Raw genomic sequence first — 17,059 nt, forward strand, 5'->3', positions numbered from 1 at the left:
ATTATAACAAATTAAGGCTTGACTTATCTCGCTTTGCATGTAATGCGTCTATCTCATATATCAGTTTTACCTTTTAATTTGCATTACTGAAATTAATGAACTTTTGCACGATATTCTAATTTTTCGAGTTTCACCTGTAGATTAGTTCTGACTAGAACAACTTGTTAATTCTGTAAACCACTGGAGAAGCTTATGTGCTAGGCACAAAGGTCAAAGAAAAAGTCAAGATAGATTTAGTAAAACTGTGTCCAATGTTAATTCAAATAAAAGTGTGCATCATTTAGGGATGTGTGGTCCGGTCCGGAGGCTCAGGGATTCGGTCCGGAGATTCGGGGGTTCGAGATTGAACTGAACCCCACCCCGGTTCCATCCAGACTGGAACCGAACCTCCGAAACAGTCCACACATTTTTTGATTATTATTATTATTTAATTAAGAACACCGCCGTGGCCAGGTAAAATCACTCTTTTCAGCCCATTTGGGCCTCCGTAAATGGCTGCCGCACATGCACAAATGACCTCTGCGAGACTGTGGGCCATGCAAGGCCTCACGGAGGCCATTTACACATGTGTGGCAGTGACCAAAATGTCCACCACGCACACTTACGGAGGCCCCTGGCCGAAAAGAGTCATTTTACCCGGCCGCAACACTGATTTTAGATGCCGGCAACGGGAGCGGGGACCTATGTGGGGGCCCTCCCGCGGCCTGCTGGAAGCCCCCTGAAGGGGCTGGAGGTATTTTTAAATGTTTTTTATTATTTATTTTTTTAAAAAAAATCATTCCCCCCCCCCGACAGGACCACCCCGAATCACCTGAGATTTGCTTTGTACCCGAATATTTTGAATCTGGATTGATTTGGATTAAAAAAGGGTCCCGGGGCCAAAAGAGTGGGGGGTGGTGGTAGTGCCCAATGGGTGGAAGCTACCCCACCAAATTTCAAAGAAATTGGGCAAAGGGCTGATTTTAAAAGAATGTTTGAATTTATGCATCTTTAAGACTTTTCCCATAGGGAAAAATGGGGATTCCAGCAATTTTATAGCTCCACCTGGGGGGCACTGGGGTGGCCCAGAGTGGGGTGTGGTGGGTGGTAGTTCCCAATGGGTGCAAGGAAGCTACCACCCATATTTCAAAGGAATTGGGCAAAGGGCTGATTTTTAAATTATTTTTGAAGTTTACGCATCTTTAAGATTTTCCCCATAGGGAATAATGGGGTTTTCAACAGCCTTAGTTAGAACTCCCTGCGGTGGGGCACCAGAGTGGCCCAGGATGGATTGTGGTGGGTGGTAGTTCCCAATGGATGCAAGGAAGCTACCGCCCAGGTTTCAAAGAAATTGGGCAAAGGGCTGATTTTTAAAAGAATTTTTGAAGTTAGCATGTCTTTGGGGCAGATTTGGGGCAGAAAGGGGGGTTTGGGGGTAGAAGAGTGAGTCAGGCGGTAGTGCCCCAGTGGGTGCCTGCTACCATCCAGATTTCAAAGGAATTAGGCAAAGGGCTGATTTTTAAAGAATTTGTGAAGTTTGCACGTCTTTAAGCTTTCCCCCCAAAGGGAATAATGGGGGTTTCAGCAGCCCCATAACTCCTCTTGGGGGGCACCGGGGTGGCCCAGAGAGAGTGGTGGTGTAGTGCACATAGAGTGCTAACCACCTCTATACCCACAAGCTCATGGGGTACTGGGTTTTATTATTTCTGAGGTATTCTGAGTGTAGATTCTCTGGTAGCAAATGAGAGTGGATTCATTTTCAATGACAAACAATGAATCTGGATGGTAGCAGGCACCCATTGGGGCACTACCACCTGACCCACTCTTTTGCCCCCAAATCCCCTTTTCTGCCCCTTTTCTTCCCCAAAGACGCACAAACTTCAGTAATTCTTTAAAAATCAACCCTTTGCCCAATTCCTTTCAAATCTGGGTGTTAGCAGGCACCCATTGGGGCACTACCAGCCGACCCACTGTGGCATTCCTAGGAGGCACCCACAGGCAGAAATGGGTACTGTCTGTCCCCATTGTCCCATAGGGTGGATGCAGCACACACCACCAACAACAGCAGAGCTTTGCAAAGAACAAGGTTTCCAAAGGTCATGCACATCCACTATGTCACATCCTCACCACATCCATTGTGCCCCCCCCCCACAAAATGCAATTGATCTACACACAACAACAATGAAATGCACTGCCCCACACCCCCGCCTCCTAATGCAGGGTAACAGCAGCAGCAAGTAAGCAAGCGTGATATCACAGATGCCGCAGACTAGGGCCAACAACAGCATCAAATGTGCCCTGCCCTCCTTCCCCCAAGCATTTTTCATCCACAAGCAACAGACACAGCTACATCTGTGGCACCCGGCCATAAAAGCAGGTTAAGTAAGGAAGGGTGCAAAACAACATTCTGCCAGTGGAACAGCGAGGTTTGGTCCCCCATCCCACCTACACAAGTAAAAGAGTGATGATGACAACAGTGGCGCACATTTTTTGACACCTTTTTTGACATTTCTGCAACAGATGCCTGTGGCACCAGCACAACCTATTGTAGATGCAAGCAATCTAATTTGAATAAAAATGATGATGATGATAGAAGTCACAACATCACCCAATCTTCATTGCAAACAAGTCCACACAGACAGAGAGAACCTGTCCTGTGGCCATCCATGAGGTCCCCAAAATACAGGCACAACAACAAACCATCCAAGGCATTTGAATTGCATAATATATATACTGCTAGACTTGAGATTATGTATGGGGGAAGCATAGTGCTCTGCGAAAAGGTTAGTGGGTTTAGGGTTGATTTTTGCCATGGCCTCAGCATGCTGCAGTTGGGGGAGGAGGTTAAATGGGTGCAGGGAGGAGGCTAGAGTTTCAGTCTAGAGTATCAGTCTAAGGCTTCATCCACATTGTTTGTCCAGTTGTCCACTTCTGTGGTCTGGTCTCTTAGTCTACTCTTTCTTCTTCAATCTTCTTCTTGACTTATTTTCCTTCTTCGGTCTTCAGATTGGGGCAGGGGCTGGGGGGCAGGGGCAAAAGCCTGGAAAATCGAGGGGGGAAGGGGGAAGCTGGCCAGGTGGCCAGTGGCTGGTGGCTGGCACAGACACAGCAGGCACAGGCAGTCGTGATTCTCTAAAGGGGGTGAAAAAAGAATTCTTCTCAGGAACAAAAAAGCAATGCAGCAGATAATCCATTCCCAGGCTGGCATGCAGTAGCCAGCAGCGGCAGGCAGGCTGGGTGGCAAGGCAGGCTGGGCTCAGGCTGACAAGGCAGAAGGCAATAGGTATGGCAATGGCATGGCAAAGCAAAGCAAAACTCTCTCTCTCTCTCTCTTCTCCCATGAGGCAGAAAGACAGAATGGCAGCTGCTGCCTCTTTAATTCTGATTGAAAATCCCTCCTTGAACTCACCCCACCCTTGCCCCTTCTTCAACCCTTCCCCTGGTCAATGTGGGATCAGTCAGGAGTGGCAAGAGTCAAAAGAGCCAATCGGGAACAAGGAGACACTTGTCAGCAGATCAGCCCATGCTTTTGTTCACTGATCTGAAGGTGGGAAATTCAAATAGATGTCAAACACAAAATGGAGACTACATGGAGATTGCCACAAAATGGAGGGGGGGGTCAAATTTCTAGTCCTCTTGGTGGAGACTATAGTCTTCAAACTCTGTGAGCAATACCTGGAAGTATTTCACATTTGTCTTTTAAAGCCCTTTAATGCACAGAATGGAGCGGGGTGTTCACATCTCAATCAGATTTACCCTGAAGTCCCTGTGAATTATCGGGAAGCTGTTCACACACAATTCGAGTTTTTCACATTGCATTAGAGTGTAGCCCAATTTCTATCCGAGGTAAAAAAATCAGCTATTTGTGTCCGTTTCGGGGGGACAACTTCAGGTTCACAGTAAAGCCTCTCAGTAAACCCATGGTAAAGCCTGCTATGTTTAAAGGTTCCTGGCACTGTTCCCTGTAACAGGGATTCCCAGATGTTGTTGACTACAGCTCCCAGAATCCTCAGCCAAAGGCCACTGCAGCTGGGGATTCTGGGAGCTGTAGCCAACAACATCTGGAAATCCCTGTTACAGGGAACAGTGGTACCTGGTGAAATGTCCAAATCACAGAAGGTGCTCAGTTGAAGTAGCAGGAGTGATGAGGTGGGGCTTCCCTTCGTTAGACTGCAGGGGCATGAGGTACATGAAGGAGATGATTCAACATCCCTCACATTTTCTCTAAAAACTGGACTTGCTGCACCCTTCCCAGTTTATAAATGATTGAAACAGACAGAAACCAGGAGGCTTTACACTATGCCTGCTCAACATAGCCCCCCCAGCTGTTTTTGGACTTCAGCTCCCGTAATCCCCAGCCACAGTGGCCAATAGCCAGGGATTATGGGAGTTGTAGGCCAACATCTGCAGGAGGGCCAAAGTTGAGTAGGCCGGCTTTACACACAGGGCTTCTGCCCTGAATCTCCTTCAGAAGAGACTGTGTGCGTTCACACACCAGCCAAACTTACCGCGAAGTCCCTTTGAGATTTTTGGACCCACTCCACACACAAACCGGGCTTTGTGATGCAAATTCTAGCTTGTCTCAATGTATGTCCAAGTTTTTAAAATGCTGGTTTTAAGCTACTTTTTCTGAAAACGCCAGAGCAAATGGGAGAGGCACTGACGCAGAATCATTAGCATGATAAGTATCATGCTCTCTTCAGAAATGCAGATCTATCTCTGCAAGGAGCTCTCTCTCTCCCCTCCCTCCCATTGGCTAGAAGGAAAACACTGAGCCTGCATGTGGACTTGTTTCAAAAGAAAACCAAGAGCAGAAGGGAGGGGCTGCTTCCCTCAATGCCATGAGTGTAGTTTGAAGTGGCTTCACTCAACACTTACCCCAAAGCCTGAAGCCATGTGTTAATAACTCCCAGATGTCTGCCACTGTCATGTCTATTTTCAGCTTTTAAATACTATTCTTTTCTATATATTATGCCAGCCAGCATAATTGGGTGATAGGATCATTCTATCAGCATATTAGCCCAAACTGAATGTGACTTTAAACACATTGGCTGACATCCTGCACAGCCTCCTATGCACCTTTAGCACTCTTCAGGCACTGGTGCATCTTCCTAATGGCAGTTGTGAAAGCACACACTTGTGCAAATTAAATTCTGCATGGAAGTTGTGCAATCACATGACTGTTATTGCCAATGATGATGTGATTACACAACTCCCTTGTGAAATTTCAGCATTTGCACAAATGTGAGCTTTCACAACTGCCATTAGGAAGTCACAGCACCTGCAGTGTGGGAGGCTATGCAGTATGTTAGCCATTGTTTGGTCCTGTGTGGCATGTCTTTCCTTTTCCAAGTAAATGGCATCCACAGCCTCCCCTGATCTGGACTGGGACTATGGCATTGAGGGAGGGTAGATTTAACCCTTCACTCCACCACAATTTCAGGATGGATCAGTCCCCATTTTATGCTTTTTATATAATTTTTTAAATAAGTTAATAATAATAATAATAATAATAATTAATATTTTAATAACCATCTGTTTGTGGTTGCCACCAGTGACTCGAGACTGGGCCTTCTCTGTGGAATATGCTCCCTGTCAAAATAAGAGCTTTCTCCTCTCTGGTTGCTTTTTAAAAGACCCATAAGACACACCTGTTTTCTCAGGCTTTTGATTAAAATTAATTTCAAACTGTTTGTTTTTATTCTGTGGAATTGCTTTAATTGTTTTTATTCTGTTTTATATTTGTTGTATGTGTGTGTGTGTGTGTGTATGTGTGTATAAATATGATAGATAACTAATAGTTACAAAAATAAAAAACATAACATGCACAGCCAAACAACTTAGTTGACATCACTCCTTTACTGTGCAATCCGAAACGTGTTTACTCATTGGTGTTTACTCCACAGTAAGTGACTTTGATTTTGTCTGAGCCAGTAGCAAGGCTTGTTAAGTTTGCATGTGGCTTTGTCTGCTGTTTTATTAGTCGTTCTATTGCCCACGCTGCACTAAGTACTACCAGTTTGCATGACAGACTGGAGAAATTGTGGAGTCTCAGTCTCTATAGGGAGCACAACCGGAGGGTGGCCCTTTCATTCATGAGACAAGGGGAAGCAGTCACCTTAGGTGGCAGGCTGCCTGGGGCACCAGCAGGGCTGCAAGATGCACTCCCCACAGTCAGCACTGGAGCAGCTCTTTGGGACCGAGCTGACCCTGACAAACCTTTTAGGGCGCACCTCTACTCACACTCCTTGCAAGGTTTGCAAGAAGCATGAGGAGAAAAGAGGAGGCTGCTAGCAACCTTCTCCCCTCCTTGCCCCCTGCACCACTTTCGAAGCCTGCAAGGGCTGGTTTTTACGTGGGGCAAGGCAGCATTGTACACCTCACCTCAGGCACCACAAGACCTTGGACCATCCTGAGAACAGAAACGTGGGAACGGAGGAAGCTGCCTTATAGCAAGTCAGACCATGGGTCGATCTAGCTCAGTATCGTCTACACTGACTGATAGCGACTTGCTAAGGTTTTAGGCCAGTCTTTCCCAGCCCTACCTGGAGATGCCAGGGATTGAACCTGGGACCTTCTGCATGCAGAGCAGAGGCTATCGCACTGGGCTGTGCCCCCACCCCCTTCACAACACAGGACCTCCTCCTCCTCCTCTGTTTATTTCACCCTGCACTTATGGCCCATGAAAAAGCACCTAACAAGCAGCATGGGACACTCCCACTTGAGCAAGCCCCCATTGTGAATGACCACATTAAAGAAAACATTTGACATCCAGAGAGTTCATCCAATGAAGGTCTCTGTCCTTTCCTTGGCCTAATAACCTTCCACAGCAGAAGCGGAATGTTAAAAAACAAAAACAACCACAAAAAAGACTCCTCTGATTTTTGCTTGTAGCCAGGACCATCCCCCTGCCCCCGCTATACACTCCCCTGGGTAATGAAGCAATAACATAAAATTAATATTTAAATGAGCTGGTTGCCTAGGAGTGTGTTGCAATTGCTGTCAATGATTAATTGACACTCAGTCCCGTGAGTATATAATATTCTGGTTTCAGGTCTAGCATTAGCTGAACATGGAATAACAAAAATTGAACTTAATAACAGGGCTTTCATGCAGCCTGGCTCCCTCATTTGGGTAATGTAATTACATAATAGCTTGTTCATCTCTTTCCTGATTCTCAAATAAGCCAAAACCTTGTTTAATTTTCATAGCTCAGCATGAAATTAATTGTTCTACAGATGTTCAACATATGAAGCTGCCTTATACTGAGTCAGATCCTTGCACCATCTCACCCAGACTGATTTAGGTCTCAGAGAGGATTCTTCCCCAGAAATGCCATCCAAGATAATTTTTTAAATTATTATTATTATTATTTCTTGTTTACACAGTGTTTTATCCAGACATCGAGTCCTTCCCAAGGACCTGGGATGGCTGAATTTTATTATCAATATCGTTGCTGTTATTATTATAGATATTGTCGCAGAATATAGGCTATTCCCAGTAAAGCTGCTTTTTGTAATTGGCTGATGGTGATTTCTGTGGCCCCTGTGGTGTTGAGGTGCTCTTCAAGTTGTTTTGGAATTGCACCTAGGGCACCAATTACTACTGGATTATTTTGATCTTCTTCTGCCACAGCCTTTCAATTTCAATTTGTAGATCTTGGTATTTTGTGATTTTTTCTATTTCTTTTTCTTCTATTCAGCTATCTCCTGGTATTGCTATGTCGATTATTTTAACCTGTTTTTATTTCTTCTCGACTACAGTTACATCTGGTGTATTGTGTGGCAGATGTTTGTCTGTTTATAGTTGGAAGTCCCATAATATTTTTGCATCTTCATTTTCTACAACCTTTTTCAATTTTATGGTCCCACCAATTTTTGGCTACAGGTAGCTTGTATTTTTTGCAGATGTTCCAGTGTGTCATCCCTGCTACCTTGCCATGCCTTTGTTTGTAGTCAATCTGTGCAATCTTTTTACAACAGCTGATTAGGTGGTCCACTGTTTCATCTGCTTCTTTACAAAGGTGGTACTTGCTGTTTGTTGTTGATTTTTCTACTTTTGCTCTTATTGCATTTGTTCTTAGTGCCTGTTCTTGTGCAGCCAGTATTAAACCCTCTGTTTCTTTCTTCAAGTTTCTATTCTTAAGCCCCTGCCAGGTCTTGGTGATGTTTGATTTCCCAGTTATATTGTGCAAATATTGACCATGCAGTGGCTTATTTTTCCATTTTTCTGCTCGGTTCTTTACTTGTTCTTTCTTGTATTATTATTATTATTATTATTATTATTATTTACATTTTATACCCTGCTCTTCCTCCAAGGAGCCCAGAGCAGTGTACTACATACTTAAGTTTCTCCTCACAACAACCCTGTGAAGTAGGTTAGGCTGAGAGAGAAATGACTGGCCCAGAGTCACCCAGCAAGTATCATAGCTGAATGGGGATTTGAACACGGGTCTCTCCGGTCCTAGTCCAGCACTCTAACCATTACACCTCTACCTACACTTGAGAACTTGGAACAAGGGCAACCCTGCTAGATCAGGCCCACCATCAGGCCCACCATAGATCTAGTCCAGCATTCTGTTGCACACAGTGGCCCACCAGATGCATCTGGAAAGGCCACAGGCAGGAGGTGAGGATATGCCCTCTCTCTTGCTGTTGCTCTCCTGCAACTGGTATTTAGTGGCATCTTGCTTCTGAAGCTGGAGGTGTCCTGTAGCCACCAGACCTGGTTCTAGAGTGAGAGAGGGAGAAAAGTTTTTCTCTGTCCACTCTCTCCACTCCATGCATAACTTTATACACATCTATCATGTCTCCCCGTAGTCTCCTCTTTTCCAAACTTAAAAGCCCCAGATGTTGTAGCCTTGCCTTATAAGGAAGGTGCTTCAGGCCCCTGATCATCTTGTTGCCCTCTTCTGCATGTTTCCCAGTTCTACAATGTTGTCCTTAAGATATAGTGACCAGAACTGTACACAGTACTTCAAATGTGGCTGCACCATAGATTTGTATAAGGGCATTATAATATTAGCATATTTCTTTTCAATCTCCTTCTTAATTATCTCTAGCACGGAATTTGCCCTTTTTTCACAGCTGCTACACACTGTGTTGACACTTTCAATGCGCTGACCACCACGCCCCAATATGCATCACTATACACTTGCTTACATTGAAATCATGTTTGCCATTTTGTCACCAACTCTCCCAGTTTGGAGTGATCTTTTTGGAGCTCCTCACCATCTGTTTTGGATTGAAATCTTTAGTTTTTCAAGACAGTTTAGAATATTCTCTCTCATCAGGGGTGGAGGGTTGCCAGCGGCAGCCCAGCTCCAGCCCACCGCCCGGCCCCCTAGCCCCACCCCCTGCATCTGATTGCTGATGCTAAGCCATGCTCCCTGCATCTGACATCAGATGCCGGGGGCGTAGCTTTGCTCGCAAATGGGGCTGTGCATCCCCATTTGCCAGCTACACCAGTGCCGCATTTGCAGCGTGGCCGGAGCAGCTCCCCCTGCCTAAAAAGCAAATGCGGCGCTGGTTTAGCTCACAAACGGGGCCGTAGAGCCCCATTTGCGAGCACAATCCCCAGCCAGCCTCACGTTCACAGTGTGGCCGGGAGCAACTCTCCCTACCTTAGGCAGGGAGAGCCTCTCTGGCTTGCTGTGAACACAGCAATGGCTGGGGATTTTGCCCGCAAACAGGGCCGCACAGCCCCATTTGCAAGCAAAGTTGCACCCCCTGCGTCTGATGTCAGATGCAGGGGGCGTGGCGGGGGCACCAGGCACGGCCTCTGATTGGTGGCAGCCCAGGCTCTTTGAATCCGTTCGCTCACTGTTGGCTCCCCCGCTGTCTCTCATCACCTCAAATTGACCCATTTCTTCAGCCTCCAAGCCTGAGAAATTCAGTTCTGGATTGGGTATGTAGTCAGTATCCATTGCCATGACGATAGGTGCAAAGAATTAATTAAGCTTTTCTGCAATCTTCTTTTAATCCTTAATAATCCCTTTCACACCCTCATCATCTAAGAGTCCAACCACCTCCCTGGCAGGTTTTCTGTTTCTGATATATTTAAATAAGTTTTTTTTTCTCATCCCCCTTGACACTTTCTAGCTACAGTATATGCTCAAACTCTGTTTTGCATCCCTTATCATCTCCTTACATTTCTTTGGCCAGAGTTTATGTTCCTTTCTGTTCTTTTCTGTTCTCTTCATTTGGGCAGGACTTCCATTTTCTGAAGGAAGTCTTCTTCCCTTTTATAGCCTCCCTGACTCTACTTGTTAGCCATGTTGGTGTCCTCCTGAACTTGGTGGTACCTTTCCTCCTGCTTGGTATGCATTCCAGCTGAGCTTCTAGTATTGTGGTTTTAAATAAGTTCCATTCTTTCTGGAGGATTTGATCCTTCTGACCTTCCCTTTCAGCTTCCTTTTTACCAGTCCCCTCATTTTTGAGAAGTTTCCTCTTCTGAAGTCCAAAGCATCAGTGTTGGACTTCCTTGGCAATGCTCCACTCACATATAAGCTAAATTGTATCATACTATTGTCATTGTTCCCCAATGGTTCTACAACCCCAATGGTTCTACAACTGGTTTGAGAATTATTGGATTTCATGGTGTTCACCTCACTCCTTGGTCTATAACATGACAATTTCAACTCAGGTATTAGAAACATTGTCTCTCCTACAGTGCGTTGGGTCTGGCATTGTGTTTCTTCTGTCTATGACTATAATGCTTAGCAGCTGAAATCCAGATTGATGCTCTGATTTCACAATGAACACAGTTGCACTGGAGCAAGAAGGTTAAGTAGCTGTGGACAGTTGCAGGCATGCTTGAAGTTGCATTCTTGCGCAAACCTTTCTGGGAAACATGCAGTATTATTGTGCTGTAACCTTCAAAGCAAACCACTAATGTAAACAAGGTAAGGTAAGGTAAATGAGTAGGCTTATATCCATATTTCAGGTGGGGAGGTACTGGGGGGGGCGTTGTCTAAGGCCACCTAGTGAGCTCATGGTAGAAACAAGATTTGAACTAGGGACTTGCAGCGTAGCCTGTAAGCCGCTATGTTCCACTTCCCCTCTGAGTCACCAGTTTGCAATATACCACCACACTATAGCATGACCAAGACACAGATCCAGGGTAGGTGAAAGTTTGCATCTCCATGGGTTGTGTCTTCAGAGTCAGGGAGCAGCACCTGGATGGTTTCACCCATATACATGACTCATTGAGGCTGTTCTCACATACATCCTTACCCAGGCTAGGGAAGCCCAGATCCCGGCAGAGCAGCACTGCCTAGCCCAGCTTTTAAGCCTGGCTGTTAGTGGTGAGCACTCCCTTACCCCCGGCTACCTGCTCGTGTGCGAACACAGGCTGCTTCCAGCCTGGCCGCACACAGAAACTGGTGCCTAGAGTGCCCGTGTCTTGGGGGAATCCCTCAATGCATTGCACATGTCGCATGGTGCATTGTGGGATTCCAGGAGGACATATCGTCCCGGCCTCCGGAGCTGCGTGCTGCACCGTGCAATACTGCTCCTCTGGGAGCGTGGCCCGCGAGGTCCCGGGAACATGAAATTGCTTGTTTTGGGGGCAGGTGAGTTAAAGCAGCCTCCCCCCCACCTGCTCACCGCCCTGCCTTCCCAGTCTTGTGAATGACCTCATTGTCATGTATTCCTATGGAGAAAAGAAATGCAGTGCACTTGGGGGCACACGGCCGTGCCTCCACCGTTCAGATTGGGTAGCCTGGCCCCCACTGATAAAGGTTCCCATAACACACTGCACTCCAAGGAATATGCAAACTTTGCCCTGGCTGCATTCTCACAATCACAGCAATCCTGGTTAAACAGTTAACCAGAATCGTTGAGCCCCACGGAACTGATTGTGCTGGTTATCTATCCTGGTTAAGTACAGTTTAACCACAATGGTTTGAACAGGATTACCCAAGAAATCTGCATCCTTACAACCAGCTCCCTGGGGCTCAGCCATCCGAGTTATCTCTTTAGCCAGGATTGTGAGAACTCAGCCCTTGAAAGACACCTATCATCATGCTCACAGTTTGTGCCAGGTTCTGGAGTCCTGGCCAAAGCCCTGTGGTGTCCCCCCAGTGGTGTGTTGGGTGCCCACCCCCAAATATGCATGTGGGATGATTTGCAGGAAGTGGCAGCTGCTAGCACCCTTTCACCCCCCAAAAGCCTCCATAAGAGTTGAAGGCAGACTTATTTGGGTGGAAGGGTGATAGCAGTCAGTCTCACTCACAGATAGGATTTTCACACATTGCATTGTTGTGAAAAAAGGATGGTGGTGGCCAGGAAGGCTGCCATAAAGCACTGCAGAGTGGGCTCACGATTGCTGCGGCTACCCAGGCTCTCCGCTGAGATAGGCACAGGGCAGGGCCTCAAGGCTGGGTCATGGGCCTTCTGATGCTCCTGAGTTCCTGACCAGTACCCTGCTCAGTTGGTAGCCTGGGTGGCAGCAGCAATCTCTAGAACACAATCTGGAATACTTCATGGCGCCACTGATAATGCTGGACACTTTGCTTGTGTCCGCATAAGCATTAAAACTGCAACATGGTGACTTCTTGATGACTTGATACTTCCTGGTCTGCTCATTTATCTCTATATGGTTCTCACATTGGTCCTAAGGATTTCACTCCACATCTTCCAGAATGCACTGACGGTATCAGGGGCATATCTATAATTGGATGGACATGTTCTAAGAATACAAGCCGCCCTGGGCTCCATGAGAAGAGGAGCTACCAAGCGCTCCCATCTGCCACCTCTCCCGCTTGCTGCTCACCTGCTTCCTCCTCAATGGCCATACCCTGATGATCTGGCGACAGGTGTCCTGTTTTGGTCACACAAAAACATGTGTGTGTGTGTGTGTGTGTGTGTGTGTGTGTGTGTGTGTGTGTGTGCGCACGCATGCATGCATGCATGCATGCACATATCTGAACCCAGGCAACAGAATGTCTGAATAGGGCTCATATCTACCCATGATACTCATTTCTCACAAGGCTTTTAGTTCACATCTCCTCCAGAAAGGAGGGTGTGCATTCACATAGCCAGATTTACCCCCAAGTCCCTGAGAGCTATTGCGGAGCGCTTCACACACGATTCGGGTTTTTCATTGCATGTTAGAGTGTAAAGTAAAGTAAAGTGTGCTGTCGAGTTGGTGTTGACTCCTGGCGGCCACAGAGCCCTGTGTTTTTTCTTTGGTGGGATACAGGAGGGGTTTACCATTGCCAGCTCCCACGCAGTATGAGATGATGCCTTTCAGCATCTTCCTATATTGCTGCTGCCTGATATAGGTGTTTCCCATAGTCTGGGAAATATACCAGCAGGGATTCGAACCGAGAACCTTAGGCTTGCTAGGCAAGTCATTTCACTGCTGCACCATTAGGTGGCTTAGCCTGATTTATATCCAGGGTTTTAAAAAATCCCCTTTTTGCATTGGGTTCCCCCCACCCCCAACTTTGAACTTGTAGTAAAGCCTCACAGTAAACTCACAGTAAAGCCTGCTGTCTGGAAATGATCCAGGAAGCATTGTGGATTCATTCACTGCAATCCCCTCTACTCCTTTTAGGAACAAATATTGGCCTTGTACTCATTATGGTGGTAACCTGAGTCACTCTGGGATGTATGACTACAAACAATTTCAGACTGAAGACAGGGGACCGGGTCTCACGATTAGTGAGACCCGGTTTGGGGCGGTGAGCGGGGACGGAGCCCTGGGCGGCCAGATCGGCTGCCCACACGATTGCCGGCTCCGTGATGGAGCTGGGGGGAGCGGGGGCCGCGTGGCCCCCGGAAGCCCCAGTATGCCCTGCGTGCGCTTTTCGCCTCCCCTCCGGGGGTCTACTCACGAGTAGCTGCGCCACGGAGCCTCACCGTGGCTATTCATGATCAGATAGCCCAGGTTTGTGGAGTGCTTGCTCCGCAAACCTGGGCTAAGGGCAGGGGCACCGTAGCGGGTTACCCGCTTTAGAACCACCGGGCTCGCAGCTGAGCCTGGTGGTTCTCACGATCAGCAAAAATCGGGCTAGCAGAGTCTAGCTGATCGTGAGAATAGCCCCAGGGTCTTGTCATGATTGACTGCACCACCAAACAATACATTCCTTCCATTTAGAATGCTATTTATTTATTTAAAATATTTATACCCCACCTTTCCAGTCCACTACTACTCAGGGCAGCTTACAACATTAATAAAATAGCTGCAACATAAAACAATAAGAAATTAATACAATTTAAAAAGCTAACAGACAAGCTCGAGCCACATTTAAAGTTACAAATTCTAAAAGTTTCAAATTAAAACTAAATCATAATAGTTTCAAGTAAAACTTAAAAGCCTACCAGATGTAGCAGCAGATAAAATATTTAAAAGCCATTCCAAAAAGATGTGTCTTCTGTTGTTTTTTTAAAACAATGTAGGGGTTCTTGCCTTCCCTGACATGCTAGTTTTCGATGTGGGAGTTTTGCAGGGTGGGGGGAGGTGTACAGAGGAGCACTAAATAATGTCACACACACGGCCCACCCCCACCCCCACACACATACCTGAATTGGTAAAGCTCAAGCACAGCTTTACTACCTCAATGAAACCCAGAGGCACATCTCCAGAGAAGCAACACAGCCCACACTCCATCAGCCCAGGTCAACGGGGGCAGCGTGAACTGTGACACCCTTACAGCAGAGGTGGGAAGGTGAGGCACGATTTGTCCTGGAGGAAGGGATTGTTCTTTGTCTCATCACTCTGCCATGTCAGGTGAATCATGGTATGTGACAACTGTGCAAGAGGGCAAAGAGGGAAGAACAAAAGAGAGACAAGAAGAGGACATTTGCCAAGAGGAGCAACAAATTTCTCTTAAGCTGAAGTCACCCATAGAGGCTGTAAGGAAGTACAGGGCAGTGACAACGTTTTAGACTGTGGGTTTCCTCATGACTTTGCTGAACATTGATGCTCTCTCTGACTGAGCGCTGATTCACATAACCCTATGCTAGTGTCCACACACATGGAGTAACCACTAATGCCTTGACTCTGGGTTCATGTGCGCAGGGGAGGATTGCTGGAGTTTCTTCACCTCGGGCCATCCCGATTCCTGACAGCACAAGCAAGTCAAGCAGGTGCTTGGGGGTGGCCATATTTTTTAGGGCTGCTGAAGCAGCATTGCATGATCCGACAAATACAGCCCAGAATCCATTGCAATGTCACAAAGGATTCTGAAGCATAGTTGTTGCATTGCTTACGTCTGCGTGAGCAAAGTCAAAGGTTGTGCCACTCTATGCCATTGCAAGTGGTCCTGAAATTCACTTCTGATTACTTGGCGAACCTTGGGGTCCCTTGTAAATGCTGCAGAGGAAAATGGCTTAAATTGGCCCTGGCTTTGCTGCACGCTTAGATCCCAATTAGTTCAGAGTTTGAGAAGTACAGCTGTATTTTCAAGTGTTCTCTGGAGCCAAGAATGTTAGAAACTGGCTTTTTAAAAAACATTGAGGGTAAAGTGTGCCGTCGAGTCGGTGTCGACTCCTGGAGACCACAGAGCCCTGTGGTTTTCATTGGTAGAATACAGGAGGGGTTTACCATTGCCAACTCCCGCGCAGTATGAGATGATGCCTTTCAGCATCTTCCTATATCGCTGCTGCCCAATATTACAGGAGGAGATTTTCAACATTTTAACCCATTTCTCACCCATTCTAGCACAAAACTTAAGATCCAGCAAACATGAAATACTTGCTCAAGCATCTATAACATAAATCAAAATTGGCTAATCATGACAGCTCTTGTAATACACAAAAGACATTCACACTCAAATGATACAGGCTAATTGTGTGATTGGCTGTACAGCAGTATGAACAATCAATTTGGATAAAGCAGGAAAGTTCTTCTTCCCTTTGCATGTAAGGTCTGCCTGACCAGCACCCTTCATGTTGCATGAGAAGAAATCCATAATCCCTAAAGTCATGAAGAAAGACAAAGAGAAATAAATCTATTAATAAAATAACCCAAAGGGATTTGTACTCACAACTTTCTCAGCCTGACACAGCTGTGTGACCAAGGTCTGCTTCATACATTAGAGAAAAGGTGGAACTGTGCATTTTCATGAATCAGGTTTTCTATAATATATGAAATGTGTTCAAATGGGATAAAGATTAGAGTTGTGTGAAATTTCAGGGGCAATTTGGATGAGATTCGGCCTGATTCGGCCATGGATGCTTTGAGTCTGAATTCAACCAGCTCACCATCAATTCAGTCCAAACTGAAGCAGCCATAGCTGAACCAGGTCAATTTGCTTTGATTTGGTCACTTCATACCCCCACACCTTGCCACCCCAGCTCCACCCCATTGACTTTTTGACAGTGCCAAATGTCAACTGCCATGTGCCAACTACACCCCACTCCCACCCACAAGGCAGTGGGGTACTACTCAGTTTATGTTCTAGGATTTTTCCCCCCAATTGTTTAGGCTCTTTGGTTAAACCTTTCCTCATAATGAATCCTTATGAGGATTCATTACACACCAAAGAGTCTAAACACCTCAAAAATTCCTAAAATATACACTTAGTACCCAGTGGCTTGTGGGTTGAGGGGGGCGTAGGTGGAACATTGGATGACACTAATTCCCCACCCACACCAGCAAAGCAGTGGGGTCAAAATGAACAGAAGAAATGAAGGTGTGTAATGAAGATACTAAAGAATCTAAACACTTCAAAAATTCATTTAAAAAAATAAACCGAGTACCCCAGGGTGTGTGGGGGGGGGGCAGTTGACACATGGCAGTTGACAGTTAGTACTGTCCAATGACAGTCAAAATTAACAGAAGAAATGAAGGCATATAATGAATCTTCATAGGGATTCATTATGAGGAAAGGTTATTAGACACCAAATAATCTAAACACTTCAATATTCCTAAAAAATAAAATGAGTACCCCACTGCCTTGCAGGTGGTGTGTGTGTGTGTGTGTGTGTGTGTGTGTGTGTGTGTGTGTATTTGGCACATGGCAGTTGACATTTGGCACTGTCCAATGACAGTCCAAATGAACAGAAGAACTGAAGGTGTGCAATGAATCCTCAGAGGAATTCATTATGAGGGAAAGTTATTATACACTAAA

The 17,059-nt window shown here is 46.1% G+C and overlaps 1 long non-coding RNA gene across 1 annotated transcript in view; it reads right to left on the reverse strand.

Annotated features, from left to right (window-relative positions):
• Positions 1-14,068: 14,068 nt before the first annotated feature.
• Positions 14,069-17,059, reverse strand: part of LOC128322154 (uncharacterized) — a 72,679-nt gene continuing 69,688 nt past the window's right edge. Inside the window, exon 3 of the long non-coding RNA XR_008305564.1 lies at positions 14,069-15,903. This is a non-coding gene — a long non-coding RNA (uncharacterized LOC128322154). The remainder of the gene's footprint in view (positions 15,904-17,059) is intronic.

Source organism: Hemicordylus capensis, chromosome 4, assembly GCF_027244095.1.
Source record: "Hemicordylus capensis ecotype Gifberg chromosome 4, rHemCap1.1.pri, whole genome shotgun sequence".
Classification (NCBI taxonomy): Eukaryota; Metazoa; Chordata; class Lepidosauria; order Squamata; family Cordylidae; genus Hemicordylus; species Hemicordylus capensis.